The sequence below is a fragment of the Engystomops pustulosus genome, chromosome 2, assembly GCF_040894005.1.
Source record: "Engystomops pustulosus chromosome 2, aEngPut4.maternal, whole genome shotgun sequence".
In the NCBI taxonomy this organism is placed as follows: Eukaryota; Metazoa; Chordata; class Amphibia; order Anura; family Leptodactylidae; genus Engystomops; species Engystomops pustulosus.
This window is the reverse complement of record NC_092412.1, coordinates 172,071,253-172,089,652: the sequence shown is the minus strand read 5'-3', so window position 1 is coordinate 172,089,652 and position 18,400 is coordinate 172,071,253. Positions and strand designations below refer to the sequence as shown.

General features: G+C 44.2%; 1 protein-coding gene across 5 annotated transcripts in view; it reads right to left on the bottom strand.

The window, feature by feature from the left end:
• ELAPOR1 (endosome-lysosome associated apoptosis and autophagy regulator 1) overlaps positions 1-18,400 on the bottom strand; it is a 627,159-nt gene that overhangs the window by 568,103 nt on the left and 40,656 nt on the right. The gene's annotated exons all lie outside the window — the stretch shown is intronic.

Here is an 18,400-nt window from a genome sequence, read left to right as displayed (position 1 = left end):
TTCTCACTTTAAACCTGAATATCTCTGGATCCATAGCACCTAGAAACAAAATTCAAGATTCATTTGAAAGAAGAGATTCTCCCCTTTCTCCTTGGGGGCCCTGGGCAATTGCCACCTTTGCCTACCCATAGCGCCGGCCCTGCCTTGGTTGCCACAGTTTTACAAAGTTTTCAGATATATTTGCGGTGTCTGCCATTGTTGGAAATAATTTAGAGTCAAATGTGTGAATAAAATTAGAACCAGTTCACTGACCAACATCTTGCTCCTGCGTGATAGAGATTAGGAGCATAAAATGTTAAAAATTACTTTTTACATTAGTCTGTATCTGATCAGTAAGCCCTAGAGGTACAACTATGTTTTTGTAATTTAAATTACTTATGCATATTATGTCTATTATGGGAACCTGTCACCAGGGACCTCATTTTCTGCCTATTCTAAGCATTTGCACTACAATGTAATTGTGGACTTTGGTTTGGATGCATTTTAAAAAACAACATGTGCCTTGTCTGTGTTACTCACTCCTCAGATTTTAGCCCCCTCCTTTGTGCTCCTGTACAGCTCCACCTCCTGCTCCTTCTCAGAGGTCACAGCCTGGTCAGCCTGACACAAGCTGTATAGGAGCACAAAGATGGAGTCAGCCTACAGCTCAGACAAGTCACATGCTTTTTTTAAATGCATCCAAACCAAAGCCCAGCCTCTGCGACTACCCCAGGATTTTGTCAGGATGCAAGGTAAGTTATAACACACAATTATATTGCAATGCAAATGCTTAGAAAAGGTAGAGAGGCATATTTGCACTGCAGGTGTTATGGGCTTTTACAATCTGTCTTTTAGTGAAAATACGGTCCCTGGTGACAGGTTCCCTTTAACCCCTTAAGGACGTAGCCATTTTACAGCTTAAAGGGAACCTACCACCACGAATCTACCTATAAAGGTAGATCGGGTGGTAGGTGGATCAATAGGACATGAGGATAGCCCTTTTAAGGGCTAATCCGCACGTTCCCGCAATGTTTTGAAAAGTTTTATTGCCCCAATATTCCTCGCGCTGAAGATTTTCGGTAGGAGAAGAAAAGAGGCTACTGGGGCGTGGAGTAGCCGCCTCGTGTAACCTCAGATGCGGCTACTCCACATGTCCTATTGATCCACCTCATGTCCTATTGATCCACCTACCACCCGATCTACCTTTATAGGTAGATTCGTGGTGGTAGGTTCCCTTTAAGGCTCAGCCCGATTTTTTAGATTCTGACATGCATCGCTTTATATGGTTATAACTTTTGAACACTGTTACTTATCTAAACGATTCTGAGACAGTTTTTTCCCCACATATTGTACTTCATTTTAGTGGTAAATTTTGGCTGATAAGTTTTGTATCTTTTTTTTTTTTTTTTTTTTTGTAAATAAATGCATTTTTTTTAAAAATTTGCCATTTTCAAGATTCTAAATCATTGCGTTTTCAGGCAGATAGATTTACCACCTAAATAAATTGCTGAATATCATTTCCTATATGTCTACTTTACATTTTCATCATTTCTGAAATGTCTGGATAATTTATTTTGACGTCACGCGGCTTACAAATTGAATATCGCTTTTCCGGATTTTCATAATTGACTATTTTGGGGATAAATACAGTTTTGAATGAAATTTTACATATTTAGCATCAAAACCCCCTATATAACCAACCAACCCATTTTCAAATCTGTACCCCTCAAGCTATCAGAAACAGCTTTTACGAAGATAGTTAACCCCTTGAGATCTTCATAGTAATTAAATCAAAATGGAGGTGAAATTTAGAATGGTCAAATTGTGCCGGGTATACGTTCATTTAGCCCTAAAATTGACACATTTCCAAGCAATAAAAAGAGAAAACCCACCATACAATTTGTTCTATAATTTCTCCTGAGTACAGAGACCCTCACATGTGGCGGGGACTTGTTTTAAGGACGCACAGCGAGGCGCAGAAGGGAAGGAGCGCCCTGCAACTGCCAGGATTTTAGTTTCCTCATTGGCCCTTTTTGCAGGCTATAACATTTTCGCTTTTACGTTATTGGGGCCATATGATGGCATTTTTTTTGCGGGATGAGATGCTTTATCCAGTGTTAGCATTTTCGGGTTGGTATCCCCTCTTGTTGAAAATTTAGGAACTTTTTTTGTGGGTAGGAGTAGAAAAGCATCAATTCTGTACTGGATTTTTGACTTTTCTTATTTTTTTGGTGTTCACCGTTTAGCATAATAATCATGTTATCTTTATTTTACGGGTTGATACGATTACGGGGATACCATACATGAATATTTTTTCTTACGTTTTACTAAATTTGTCAAATAAAACCCTAATGTGGGGAAAAATCTATCATTTTTGTATTGCCGTCTTCCAAGTGGCATAACATTGTTACTTTTTTGGCTACGGAGCTGGTTGATGGCTTGTTTTTTGTGGGACATGTTGTACTTTGCAAAAGTATAATTCTGGAGTACATATGTTTTTTTGATCACTTTTTATAGCATTTTTTTTATAACAGTTTTTTTATGGCGTTTAACGTGCGGGTTCAATAATTATTTACTGCTATTCTACGGGTTGTTACGGACGTGGTGATACTATATATGTGGGGTTTGTGTTAGGATTAAGACTTTTTTTGAGTTATATGTCTCTTTATATGTTTAGGGGCTTTTGGACATTTTTATTGATTTCTTTATTTTTTATTGAATTTTTTTTATTTTACTTTTTCACTTCTTCCACCAAGGGACATGAACAAGCAATCATCTGATTACTTGTTCATGATAATACTCTGCAATACTGATGTATTGCAGGGTATTAGCAGTGTCAGCCTATGCACTTGCATAGGCTGGCACTGTGCCAGTAAGATGACGTCATAGATGCCATCTTACCGGCAGTTCTTGCAGGCAACACTGGGGTCCAGATGATGCCACAGCAGCAAACGATCGTGGGGGAAAGATCCCCCAGAAGCATGTTAGATGCCGCGGTCGCGCTGACCCCGGCATTTAACGGGTTAAGCACCTGTGATCGGAGCCCACTCCGATCGCGGGTGTTACACTGGAGTGCCTTCTATATGTTACAGCCGGCACCCCGTGTTTCCAGATGCCGATTTGGCTCAGATCTTCTATTACTAATTTTTGGCCTGCTTTGACACACAGCAACAGCTAGAAGCACAGAAGATTTTAGTGCTGATGATTTTTAGATAACACTTATGACCTATTAGTCTTATAAGTCATGGAGTCACTGACTAACCTTCCAGTCTGTAAGACAGCTATCACCATGTGTAGTGTGTGGGTATTATAGCCAACTATGTCCTTCATGGAAAATCTCTTTTTGTAGTTTATTACCATATATACTCAAGTATAAACCAGGGTACCTAAGTTTACCACAAAAAAAGGGAAAAAGTATTGGCTTGTATTGACAAGGGAAAAAGTATTGACAAGCCAAGTGTGGAAAATCCAGCCATTATTCTATAATAAAATGTCCAGTGGTCTCCTCTCATCAATAAAATGTCCAGTAGTCTCCCCTAATGAATGAAATGTCCATAGTAGCCCCTCCGATTAATATAATGTCCAGCAGAGTGCCCCCATAAAGGTAATGTCCAGCAGAGTTCCCCCATTAATATAATGCCCAGCAAAGTGCCCCCATTAATATAATGCCCAGAAAAGTGCCCCATTAAAAAAATAAAATTAGTACCGGGAGGCGCCGGAGGTTGAGTACTAACTTTATTTTTTTATATACTCGAGTACAAAGATTGTGCTGAAAAACTTGTCTTATACTCGAGTACATACGGTAACTATTCTCTATTACATCCAATGTTTTTGTCGCTCTCTGAGGCCTGCTGCTACTATGCTGTGGCCCTGGGTACTTTTAAGCACATTTGATAATGAGTTTTCCAATAGTGGGAAAAGATTTTTCTCTTACACAATATGTTCACTACCTCAATAGTTTCTATATCTCCTGTTGATGAAGGTTGATGACCGGATCAGAGTTTGCTGTACACATTTGTATTAACCATTGAGCACTGTACATGTATTGTTTGTTTGTATTGTTTGTACAGGTAAAAGAGGTACGGGTATCTGAAAATAGCACCCAAGGATAAACCTGACTTGTTTACAATTCTCTACTTGATCTTGCCTAATCCCATGATGTTACACAAAGAAGCAGCATGTTTCAGGTGCCTTAAATACATCCCTGGGTTTGCCTCTACTCAGATGTTGCCAATAAATCATCATAATCAAAAGCTTCCAAAGACACAACATCATCATATGGGCTAACCCAAATTGTTTAGAGGCATATTAATCTTAGTGTATGTAAAGTGTGGACTTTGCAGAAAGTATAAACATGCTGTAAACAATTCTTTGTCTCTCATTCTGGCATTTGGCAAATTTATGACTTAAAATAGCAAAGGAAAGTTTATTCTGTTTTCATGTCAGATGGTAAGAAAAGCATGCATACGTGTTTTTTATGTAGTGAATGTAAACTTCTGGTTTCAACAAATATATGTATATACAGGTGTTTATGTACTTAAAGAAAGTCCAGAGCAGCTCATTAGATGAAAAGGTGGGTGCAAGACTACTTAGGTGTATTAATATATATATATATATATATATATATATATATATATATATATATATATATATAGACACACACACACACACACACACACACAGTATATATATATGCCAAGTGGATCAAGCAGCTTCAGCTTGTCAGGATCAGTGGATCCTCTGGACCACCGCGGGAGATGGAACTAGCCGACACCTGGGACCGGAGCCCAAGCGGCACCTGGTTTTCACCAGAGCCCGCCGCAAAGCGGGTTGGACTTGCTGCGGCAGGATACCACTAGGTCGTTCCACAGGTGCGACCAGCCCGCAGTGGCAGCCGAGGTCGAGGTACCTTAGCGGATGACAGTCTCGTAGTCAGATCCAGGCACAGGGTCAGGGCAGGCGGCAGAGATGCAACGTCAAGTCCAAGGTCAGCAACAGGAGGTCCAGGCAGGTGGGAACGGGAACACAGGCACACGGAACACAGCAACACGGAGGAACTCGGGTAACACAGGACACAGGAGCGGGAACACACAGGAATACACGGGAACGCAGGAATACACAGGAACGCAGGAATACACAGGAACGCAGGAATACACAGGAACGCAGGAATAATCGCTTGGAAGCTTTCTCTAAGGTTATGAGGCACAAAGATCCGGCAAGGGTAACAGGAAGAGGCAGGCTTATGAAGAATTGGGCAATATGGCCAGCGCCAATTAATGGCGCGCCGGCCCTTTAAATTTGGAGAAGGTGCCGCGCGCGCCCTAGCAGTCGGGGACGCGCGCGCACAGCGGAGGGGAGCGAGCCAGGAGCCTGGACGGGTGAGATGCGCTGGCGGCGCGCTGGCGGAGACAGGGCGGCACTGGTGAGCCCGCGACCCACATCGTGACACAGCTCTAGTGTTGAGCTATTCTAAAGCTAAGTTACAGTGGTCACACAAACATATTATAAGAGGACAAGTGATAAAATTATTGATGGCAGGTATGTGTCACCTAGGTGCCTGTCCTTGGTGATGAAGAAACCCAGTAACTGTATGCCAGTAATGTTACTCAGCAGTTTTTCCTACGGCAGTTCTTGTCTGGGTTTTTATGGAGCGACCAAAGAAGGGTGGGGAGGTCGCTCCCATACTTAAGCCCAGGTTTTGCCACTTATCAAAAAATGTTGTGTGTGCTACAAGAAGGGAACACGGAAAGATACCGGTTATCAATGCGACACTTGCGCAGATAAGCCAGGGCTGTGCATCAAAGACTGTTTCCGCTTTCCATACTTCCCTGGAATATTAATTTTATTGTTATTTTGTCATTTTCGTTATTTTTATACAATCCTGAACAAACATACCCAAAATTTCATTGCAATTTTGGCCATTTACAAATTGATATTATACCTAAAATTTTAAACCACTTTTCATGTCATTATACCCCTAGATGAATACTGAAGGAAAAATAAATTTTGCCCCGGATTGCAACTTACGCCTCAAAAACTTTCATTATACCCCTAGATGAATAATTTCTGCTTTCTGAGTGTTGTTTTCTTTTTTTATTTTTATTATAGGAAAATAACTTTATTTATTTCAAATATCAATACACAACAATCTGCTTACATTTCACTTATACCATTAATAGCTATGGAGCTTTGGACATCGCCAAAAGAGATGTATCCATCCTGCTCCTTTGTCACCACATTTTATACGTGTCCTTCTCCTTATAATCTTGTAAAACCATTTTGGTGTTCTGTGAAGCCTATGAACAATAAAATACTGTGACACCTTATGAGATCCATTATTAGACACTAACGGCACAGTGCTAAAAAAATATAGTCCCAAACTTCCTTTCCACCTGGATGTGAGCCTATATCTACTTCCCAATTCCTAATACATTAAGTATGCCTGTAATAATAAACCGTAAATATCATATGAATTTTTTCTCCTCAAAATTACCCCAATCTTTTCATCAGCACTATTTGTGCAACTGGAGAACAAATTCCTACAAATCCACCATAACCTTATATACAAAAAAATATATCACCTAACCCATATTCCCTCTTCAGCAATTCAAATGTCTTCATAGAACCATCCCAAAATATCTGATCCAGGTGCCTAATCCCTTTTCCTATCCATTCTTTATAACCCTGTATTCTCCTGCCATTAAGTCCCCTATTATCCCAAATAGGGGTCATTTCTATCCTATCCTTAACCTTTAATATTTTTTTCATCTTTCACCAACTAAACTTTGAAGTGTCAATTACCCTAACTAATTTAGTTTCCTGAGAAAGACCTGTCTCCATAAGCTCTGCTATACTTTGATTCTTATTCTCAAACCTAAAATGACAAAGAAAGCCTTTGATTACTTCTTCTGGTGTATTTTTTAAAGTCACAGCAACTGGCACAGCTACAAAGTATAATCTCCAATCTGGTAGTGCCAACCCACCTTTATCTTTTGGGCAATTCAAATTCCTGTTACCAATTCTCGCTTTCTTTCCTCCCCAAAAGAGATCCGTGCACACACTGTCCATGGCCTTAAAAATCCTTTCTGGGATTTTCACAAGGGAATTCCTAAACAAATATAATGCCTGAGGAAGGAACACCATCTTTATTAGGGACAGTCTAGCGGCGTAAGATAATTTTCTCCCATATTTTAACTCTCGCTGTCCAATTTTTTAGTAAGGGTAATATATTTAAATCTACAAAACTGTCCAAGTTATTTGATATTTCAATTCGAAATATCTTCGAATAATTCAAGTATCGAAATGCTCCCCCCCATCTACTCTTTCAATGGGTAAATCTGTCTCAACCCTACCATCCCCCAAAGACATGCAGACTTTTTCCAATTAATTTTTCAACCGGATAGCTTCCCATAAGAATGAGATATATCCCTCCTTTTACCCATGGCCACTGGCGTATTGCCGAGGAATAACAGCATGTCATCCGTGTATAAAGATATTTTCATTTCAACCCCCCCCCCCCCTTCCCCAATTTCAGCAGCCACAACTTCAAGAACTAATGAAAAGATAAGGGGAGACAAAGGACAGCCCTGTCTCGCCCCTCTTGTCAGCTGGAGATGGGCAGACCTCCCCCCACCGATGCACACATAGGCGCTGGTATTCTTGTACAAAATTTGGGTATTGTTTTCAATAAGGTTCACTTATGGTGGTGTTACATTATTCTGTTAGCTCAAATCTACTATAAATGTGGAATTGGGCCTATAAGTCACTATTGCTTTATCCTGAAAGCCTTGAAGAGTTTAGTTTCCAAAATGGGGTCAGCTGGTGGGGTTTTTAACCATTTCCATTCCCCAGAGTCTTTGTAAATGAAAGTTGGTGGCATAAAATTGTTTCTGGAAACGTAACCCACACATAAAATGGTGTTTCGCTGGCGCTTTGTTCGGTGCCCTGCTATATGCCCTAAAAGCAGTAAACTGGGGTGTGTGTTTTTTCCTACAACCCAATGTAAATTTGTACATTTTAGGCCCAAATTAATATATTAGTGAAAAAAAATTATTTTTCAAAATTTCACTTCTATCTTGCTTTAATTCCTGTGAAACACCGAAAAGGGTTAACAAACTTTCTAAAAGTGGTTTTGAAAAGCTGGAGGGGGCATTTCTGAAAATTGAGTCATTTGTGATGGTTTCTTATTGCAAAGTCTTATAAAAAGCTCTTAATTGCAATAGTCCATATACACGGTTTCCAAATTTTCCAAAAAATTGTTATTACTATTGTAAGTCTTCTAACATCCTAGAAAATGTTTACAAAGTTATTACGTTATAATGCAGAGCTATGGTAAATGTTATTTATTAAGTAATTTGGATGGTAAGATTATCTAAAAAAAAAACATAAATTAGGAAAATTGCAGATTTTTTAAAATTTTTTGCTACATTTCCCATTTTTTTTATAAACTAACATTTATCACTGAAACCACCTTTTCCCATTGTGCCACCCATTTGTCTGAAAACCTTTGAGGGACCAATGTCTGATTTAACCAATTTTTAACGTAATGATTGAGATATGTGATAAGCAAATAACGGGTATTAATAAATTCAGGTATAGTTGTAGCTCCATAATTTAATTTGGACCAATGCTTTCTAATTATTTCTGCAATAAAGTCACTCCTGTCATTATGAGTCAAAACAAAAGGTGATAGACTTTTTTTCTCTGTGTACTGAATTGGGATCTGTACTGGTGAGAAACACCCAATCAGTGGGCTACACACATGCAAAAAATAGACTACATTAAATAAGATAAACAACATGTGTGAAATAGCAAATGAAAATTAACTTTATTAGAGTTTGGACACAAGACAAACATAAACAGGACAAAAATATCATAAAATCATTTAAAAAGGAATGCACCCCAGTGCACCCATATGTACAAAATCTTCCGGAGCCCGACACCTGATAATGTCGGGTTTAACCAGACCTGGGCCACACAAGAAAACCAACCCACTATGGAATCATGAATATATGCATCAAGCCTGCGTCTGTGGGGGAAGAGGTAAGCGAAATGGCTGTCAGGCGCGATACGCGGCGGAACGCGTGGGGCGATTTGTCCTGGGTCCACATCTCCACCTCACACATTTGGTAAATATTGCAGGTTAGACGGGCGTCTAGTGGGCTTTCTATCCATTCTCAGTCACTCCAGCGCAGAGGATTTACCTGCACTTTCGTGCTCACATTCCCACACATCCTCGGGCTGGACTGCCTGACAGCCATTTCGCTTACCTCTTCCCCCACAGACGCAGGCTTGATGCATATATTCATGATTCCATAGTGGGTTGGTTTTCTTGTGTGGCCCAGGTCTGGTTAAACCCGACATTATCAGGTGTCGGGCTCCGGAAGATTTTGTACATATGGGTGCACTGGGGTGCATTCCTTTTTAAATGATTTTATGATATTTTTGTCCTGTTTATGTTTGTCTTGTGTCCAAACTCTAATAAAGTTAATTTTCATTTGCTATTTCACACATGTTGTTTATCTTATTTAATGTAGACTTTTTTTCTCTGTCTTATAGGTTAGTAATTCTTCCATTTCTATCAACAATTCTTTAGGGTAACCTCTGTCCAAAAATGTTTACTTATATTGTCTAAATAAACCATGGGTCTCCAGTAATTTGTTTGAAGCACAAAATTTGCTATAAAGGTAAAGATCTTAAGATGCTTTAGGATGTCCACTTTCAAAACTCACAAGGTTATTGCGATCTGTGTCTTTAACAAATATATTAGTGGATAAAACATTGTCTTGGAGAGTAACTAGTACATCAATAAATTTCAGACTTGAGGGATGCTTGACCATAGTAAATTTGATGGTGGCATCAATAGTATTAAGAGGTATAAAAAGGTATAAAAATCCATAGGCGATAAATAAATCACCATAGGCGATGGAGAAACACATCATCAATATACCTCCACCACCTGAGAACAAATTCAGAGTGTGGGGAGGAATAGATGTGGTCCTCCTCCAGCGTGGTCATTACTATATTGGCACTCATGGCCACTTGAGTCAAGATAAATGATTAAGACACTCAAACAAAGTGTAAAAACTGAACTGGAGGGGGCGTGGCCTGACTGCGGACGGAGATGGTCGCACACTAAAACCTCTCCTGCCCGAACCCTGCTGAGACGCCGCTACAAACAGCAAATCCAGTGTGAAAGGCATCAGTAAATGGGAGCCAAGAGGAGAGGGGGTACCCGGACCCCAGCAGCGCCCCTCAGCCGATCCACAGCCCGCGGAATTGGCCGATTCTTAATGGCAGCCGCCGCCGCCACTCAGCCTGCAGCCGCGGTGAGCTCCGCTCCAGATCAGAGCCCGGACCCGCGGAAAACCCCTGCGGCAGAAGAACCGGCGGCTTCCCTACCTGCCTCGGACCGCGCAGACGAAGCACCGGAGCCTGAAGACTCCAGGAAGGCTGCGTTCCTCCAGCTCCACGTGGCCAAGATGGCGGACGACCGCATGGAGGTGAGCGCCGCTGCCCAGATTACCAGCCAGCCGCCAGCAGCAGGAGCAGAGGAAGCGCAGGGGGCCACGACAGGACCAGACACCTCCTGGCACCAGTCGGAAGAGGGGATGGAGAGCACCGTCCCGGGGGAGGCGATGGCCGTAACGGACAATAACATGCAGCACCATGTGGCCAAGATGGCGGCCGGATCAGGTACTGTCGGGCCAAAAGGGGGGGGGCGGGCTATCCAGGCCCATCCATGTGGTAGCCCAGGTATATAATGCCCCACAAAGCCCACCTGGGATAGGGGCTCTTGGGGTACCCCAATGTCCAGCACCCAAGCCCGGTGAATCCCCAAGCGTGGCCTTCACATCACAGGCCCAAGGGGTGAAGAAGGCCCTATTGGAGACACATGGCCCAGCTGTGCGGCCCAAGGCAGGCCCGTCGACTCCCAGCCGTGGAGTCAGCACCTCCTGGGCTGAGCAGGTGGAAATACAACAAGAGAGAGAGGGGGGTCAGGGGGACCTGCAGTGGAGAGAAGAGAAAGAAGGGAAGGCAATTCCATCTGCGCCCCATTCCCCGGTATTATGGCCGGATTCAGGGGAAGAATGGCCAGTCACCCCAGTGACCCATACCCCATGCCCTTCCCCAATGTGGTCTGTGTCACAGCCGTCTCAAGATAGGCCTCATCAGGCCAAAGTCCTATATGGTCATATTGCATCTAATACAGAGCTCTCTCAGGGGGGAGTCTTTGAGTCTCAGAGAGTCATGTTGTCTCAAGAATATGGCGCACTGGCCGAATTACGGGCTCTTAGCTCCCACCTTCGCACCATCCCCACCAGGGACGATATGGAGAGTTATGTTGCCAGGTTAGAGCAATCTTATACCGCTGAACTTCACGCAGTGAGGGAGGAAGTACAACAGTTGGAGAACCGTGTAACATCTACTGAGGTCACTCAGCATGATCTTAGTGCCCGCCTTGAGTCACAAGCCGCTACCATTGCTGCCCACTCCTTTCAACTTCAATTCTTGGCTGACCAAAGGGATAACGCAGAGAACAGGGGAAGGCGCAACAATATCAGAGTTCGGGGCCTGCCCGAGTCAGTAGAAAATTCTGCGCTCCACGATACCTTACGCCAGTTGTTTAACTCCATCTTAGAGGTGCCAGCAGACACGCCGGTGGAGCTGGACAGGGCGCATCGTTCCGCCTCCAGATCCGCCAAGCGGAGCATAGATTTGTTATCCGACACCCGGGGGAGGTTCCCGCTGTGGCAGCGGCATTACATATTGAAGTTCCTGATTTACCGGAATGGCCGGGTCTGCCATTGCCACCTCTGCGGGGGGCTGCTCCTCCGCCAGGAAGACCCCCTAGACGCCGGGCTCGGCGGGGCCGCGGCAGGGGAGGAGCACAGATGGGCCGTGATCCGGGGCCGTTGCCCCCGGAATGAATATCATTAGGCATAATTGTTTGTTTCAAGATATGCTTTCTTCCTCAGGGTTAAAGTACTGGGTAGAGAGACGGCCTTTTGATAGCCGATTAGGCTCCTAAGGATGGAGACCGTTATTAATATCAGTGGCTTACATTGATAATAGGATCCTGTGGGTCCATCAGTGGCTCGAGGTCCCAAAGCCGTCTTCTCTACCCTCCAAATGTTCAGTGATATCTTGATTCTTAAATACTGTTCTTTCTCTACGGTTATATTGTTCTCTTGAAACTGGATTTGGTATATTGTTATGTTGCAGATTCAATGTGTAATATGCGGTTGTCGGGTGGGGGGAGGAGGAGCCTTCCGTGGTCAGCACACTACCCACCGGGGAATCCGTAGCCAGCGGGTCTGTCTGCGGTATTATAAGTGTTGTCTCCCCACTGATCAGTGTTTGTTTGTTTGGTGTCAGTCTACTTTGTGTTGGTATTGTCTTTAAACGTCGCGTCGTAGCGTTTTATTCCTTCCCCTTGTCTACCCTCTCACATTTTTCCTGCTATAACACCAGAGGGTCCGACATAGTGCACTATTCTTTCAGCGAGACAGCGAGCGGCTAAGGGGGTCTCAGATTCTCTATGGATACTTTACGTCTCGCGTCCCTCAATGTTAGGGGACTTAATGTCCCACAGAAAAGGTCACAGATCCTGTATGATATGCACAAACAGAGAGTTAACGTCCTTTTCTTACAGGAGACCCATTTCAGATCCACCAGTGTGCCAGACATTCGGGATCGTTATTTCACACGATGGATCCACAGCGCCAATCTGGAGGCCAAATCGAGGGGAGTGTCGATAGCCTTCCATAAGTCACTACCACTGGAGGTTATGGCGACAAAGGTAGACGATGAAGGTAGATACGTCTTTGCGAAGGTAAGAGCCTTCGGGCAGGTGCTCACTCTAGCAACCTGGTACCTCGCCAACACTGGCCCTGCACCAGCATGTAGGACAATGATGGGCACACTGTCGGACTTCATGGAAGGATACCTTATAGTGGGGGGCGACTTTAACTTCCCTATGGACCCCTCAATGGACACTTCGGGGGGGCGGGACAATATCCCACTCAGTCACCTACTGGGACTACGGAGAGATCTACATGCCTTGCAGCTGGTTGACATCTGGCGGGTCCTCCATCCACGGGACCGGGACTATTCCTACTTTTCCCCGGCGCATGGCTCCTATAGCAGAATTGATTTCTTCCTCTTAAGTCACAACGCTCTTAAATGGGATCCCAAGACATCAATCGGGAACATTCTCTTCTCAGACCATGCCCCAATTTTCTTGACGCTGTCCATACAGCGCCATAGTCGCAATCCCTGGAGATGGAGACTGAACGACAACCTCCGCAGGGACTCCGTTTGTGCAGAAGAGATCAGGGAGCATTTAGCGACAGTTATAAACAGTCCGGAGTGGAGGGATCCGGCATGCCCTGCACAGCAGTGGGAGCAATTCCAGGGGGACTTGCGGGATATCTTTATTCGGCATGGAGCCCGCCTCAAGTCGGATAACAATGCACGGATCGTTGCTCTTATGGCACAGATCCAGACACTGGAGTTGCGCCACAAGTCCTCCCTGACTGCTTCCGATCTGGCAGAGTTGATGGGAGCCAGGGAATCATTGAGATCTCTCTTGGACCAAAAGTACCTACAACACCGGGCTAGGTTCCAGAGCTACTTATACGACCACGCGGACAAATGCGGTAGACCTCTTTCCCGATTGCTACACCCCCGTTCTCAGGCCTCTTATATCCCTAAGATTAAAGGCTCTAAGGGAACGAAGGTCTTTCATCCGGATGAGATATGCGATAGTTTCGCTTCCTTTTACTCCTCGCTATACGATATTAGAGGTAAAGAGGGGCCCGCATCATTCCCCTCCCAAGATGCCCGCATAGACTCGTACATAGCAGAGACGGGTTTGCCAGTCTTGCCCCCGGAAGTCTCCGATACTTTGGAGCAGGATATCGAGACGGTAGAAGTGTCGGCTGTAATTAAAGATACTCCGGCGGGGAAGAGTCCTGGACCTGATGGGTTCACCCCGGCTTTCTTTAAACAATTTAGAGAACTGCTGTCCCCTTTGATGGCTAAAGTGTACGGAGCTGTATCATCGGTCTCGGGCTTTTCTCCCAGCGGTATGGAAGCTCACATTAGTGTGATGCCCAAGCAGGGTAAGGACCCTTCGCTGCCGGCTAGCTATAGACCCATATCCCTTATAAATGTGGATGTGAAGTTGTTCTCGAAAGTTTTGGCGGAAAGGTTGGCCCCCCATGTCCCAACAGTAATACACACCGACCAGGTAGGATTTGTTCCTGGGAGGGAGGCGCGAGACAACCTAAATAAGACATTCCTTCTAATGTCCCATGCTCAGGCGCGCTCTATACCCTCTTGTCTACTCTCTGTAGATGCGGAAAAGGCCTTCGACAGGGTCCATTGGGGCTTCATGGTGGCAGCACTTCGACAGATTGGGTTGGGACCAAAGTTTTTGGGGAAAATCCTGGCCCTATATTCCAAACCTACCGCAAGGGTGAGTGTCAATGGGAACCTATCCAAGTCCTTCCCCATCAAAAATGGCACTAGGCAGGGGTGCCCGTTATCGCCCCTATTATACGTCATAGTGATGGAGCACTTGGCTAATGCCATTAGGAAGAATCCTAATATTCACGGGATCACAGTGGGCTCCAGACATTGTAAAGCTGCGTTGTATGCAGATGACCTGTTGTTGTATGTCTCCCAGCCTAGAATATCCTTCCCATCACTCATTCAAGAGTTCAAGAGATATAGTGTGGTGAGTGACTTTAAAATCAATTATACTAAGACTGAGGCTCTTAATGTCTCCCTTCCAATGTCAGAGGTGGATCACATTAAGGATAATTTCCCCTTCCATTGGCGGCAAACATCCCTCAAATACCTGGGAGTCATGGTCCCAACTGATCTGTCGAGGTTATACGCTCTTAACTACTCGCCCCTTCTAGATCGTACACTGAAGGACCTCCAAACATAGGACCGCAAGCGCCTTTCATGGTTCGGTAGGATTAATGTCCTGAAAATGGATGTAATCCCACGCTTTTTATACATCTTCCAGGGCGAGCCGATACTTCCCCCTATGGGTTTTTTCCGTACTTTACGGTCCGCCATGCTGCGATTTATCTGGGGATCTAAGCGCCCGAGAATAGCTTGGAAGACACTGATCAGACCGAAGGCTATGGTGGGGGCGGGCCTTCCGTACCTTAGATTGTATCATCAGGCCTCGATACTTCTAAGATTGCTTGACTGGACTTACAATACGGTATCAAAACAATGGGTCGCCTTGGAACAAACCTGCTCTTCGGCACTGCTTAAATTGTTGCCTTGGGTTCCAGCGGGAACCTTCCCGGCTCCTTCTCCTCAGGCATTCCTGCTCCGGGATGTGCTGCGCTTATGGAGGTCTCTGATAGCAAGGAAGTCCCTGTCCCGCGAGCTTAACCCCCTTACTCCAATCTTTCGGAATCCGGGATTCCAACCGGGAATGGCTAGATTGTCCTTCCTAGGCTGGGGGATCTTGGAGGACCCACGGATGATTGACCTGCTGCAGGGAGCTCCACTCCCCCCACATGGGGATTTCAATCCACGTCAGGGCCACACAGGCAATTCCTGGTTTGAGTATTCACAATTACGATCCTTCATAGTGGGGTCGGGTGACACGGCGGCCTTTGCCGATTCCCTTACTGCCTTTGAGGGATTATTCCGACTAGATTCTGCCCCACCACACGCCATTTCCCAAATTTACACCATACTGACGGACGACTCTAAAACTTCAGAACTCCCATTCGTACGAAGCTGGGAACGTGAGCTGGGGGCCCCGCTGACACAGGAGGAGTGGGACAAATCTTTTCTATTCACACACAAGAAAAGGGGTATAAGATAGTGGCACGGTGGTACCGGGTGCCGACAGTGTTGCACCTGGCTTTTCCCTCGGTTTCGGACATCTGTTGGCGCTGTGGATCCGAGAAAGGAGACATGTTGCATGTCTGGTGGAGCTGTGAGGCCCTCAAACCCTTTTGGAGCCAGGTGTTCGACATGTACCAACGAATCTCGGGCAAAACGGTGACCGCAGGTCCAGACATAGCTCTTCTTTCAGTTCTCCCGGGCCAAATAGGAGCTCAAAAGAAGGACATACTACGTTTTTGCCTGATTGCAGCTAGGGCGGTAATACCACGCCACTGGCGTTCAACCACTTGTCCGTCCTTGGCCGAATGGGCAAAAGAAATGTCTCAACTGTTCCGCATGGAGGAACTCGCTATATTAACACCAGAAGCCCACGAAGAGTTTCTCCTTGTGTGGTCCCCTTGGTTTAGATTTAGGGATTCCCCAGACTTTAAGGCTCTTTTTGAAGTTCAGGCTCCTGGTTAGAGGTTCTTACATATGCTCGGGGGATGTGCACTGCCTGGATATGGGAGGTGCGGAAACCCAGAAGCCTTCCTGGCTCCCTTTAGCACTCGCTCCTTAGGACCCCCCCTCTTCCTTGCGTCCTCCATTCCTTTTGTATCTGTCTAAAATTATGTTACGTCTTGTGATGTGTTTATCTGTTTCCTTTTCTTGTCATTTAGCTCTTTACCAGTATTCTCTTTCCAAGGGCACAAATTACCGCGATCTGTGGAACTAAGCTCGGCCTTATCTCGTAAGGTAGAGAGTAACACAGCTATGGGGGAGGGAGAAGGAGGTTAAAGGATATAATCTCTGTAAAGCTTTGTCACGAAACCTGCCTTTCTTCCCACTCGGAAGGCCTTTTTCCTTATAAAGGGCCTCACTGAAGGTTAAGTGTATGTCCTGGATATATGTTTACCATATATTATAGTATGTTTACCATACATTGTATTTTTTGTATCAACTATTGTAAGATGTTTCTAATGTATTGTGAATTTTCGTTATATAATGTTCAATAAAATTGATTCAACATAAAAACTGAACTGGAAATCATCAAAAGGGGAAATGGATCAGAGATATGGAAGACTACAGATCTGGCCAAGCTTTTTCCTGGCAAGGATCACAAGGCACCAGCAGTTTCTCCCCCTCCACCCAAAATGCATGATCTAAACTAAAAACTCCAAAGAAACACCAAAGAAAGCAAGTACCAAGTACCCTCAGAGCAATACATTGTAGTTTATCATACATTGTATTTTTTGTATCAACTATTGTAAGATGTTTCTAATGTATTGTGAATTTTCGTTATATAATGTTCAATAAAATTGATTCAACATAAAAACTGAACTGGAAATCATCAAAAGGGGAAATGGATCAGAGATATGGAAGACTACAGATCTGGCCAAGCTTTTTCCTGGCAAGGATCACAAGGCACCAGCAGTTTCTCCCCCTCCACCCAAAATGCATGATCTAAACTAAAAACACCAAAGAAAGCAAGTACCAAGTACCCTCAGAGCAATCAAGATACCAATGATGCCAATGACACAAGTATTATCTAAGGGACTACCTTATTGCATTAGATCCAAACCTAATTGGCTTGATTTAGAGGTTGACTTGACACAATTATTTTAGATCCATTAGGCTGAAACATTATTTTCATGATCATACTACTGAGCCACCTGATACAGCACTGACACTAAAACAGTTTGGACTAAGATACAAAAGAACATTTTCTCCTGATACTAACACATCTCACATAGATTCCTTTATTTCAGCAGGAATCTATTAAGCAGGATTTACACAAAATTACACTTAGAGGGTGGTGTTCTTTTTAAAAAACAAACATGACCACTTTAGAAATGGAGGGGTTGGTCCATGACGGCGACATCACCACTCAACCCGCTGACATGGTAGTGCCGTTGTCATCATGGACAATGCCTTACTTAGCTGAGATATGCAAACAACTATTTGACACTACCTGCTGCTGAAGCAGGAATCTATTGCTATTGTGGCCGTTGTACTGTTCCAATAAAGGACTATAGGTTATGCTTTAACAACATACCTCTGAGTGATCCCTGGATTAGTCTACCATCAAGGGCACCCACCTCACCAACACCAGGTATCCCTATCCACACATTGGGGCTGCCCCAGGGTGCACCATCATCAGCCTCTCTATTTTCTTGCACACACCACCTGCCGGAGACCTGCCAGGCTGTGGACGAGGCTTTTGTTCCTTACATCAAGAATCGTGACCATCACTTTGCGCTAGACCACACTAACCAGCCTCTCAGGTATTCAGGGCTCCCGCTTACCGAAAAATGTTAGGCCCCGATTGGGGCACTTGTCTCTGTGTATATATATATGTATATATATACTTAATCTACTTAATCTACAAATAATGTTGATTTTGACCAACACAGTGATTTGCTGCTGTTTTTTCTTTGGATTGTATTTTGAGTACCTGTTGCCTGGCCCTGATTAGCAAGCACTTACCACTTTTTTGCATATATTGTGCTGTTGAAGATTTATTCATTAACAGACCTTGGTTATGGTGCTGTATTAT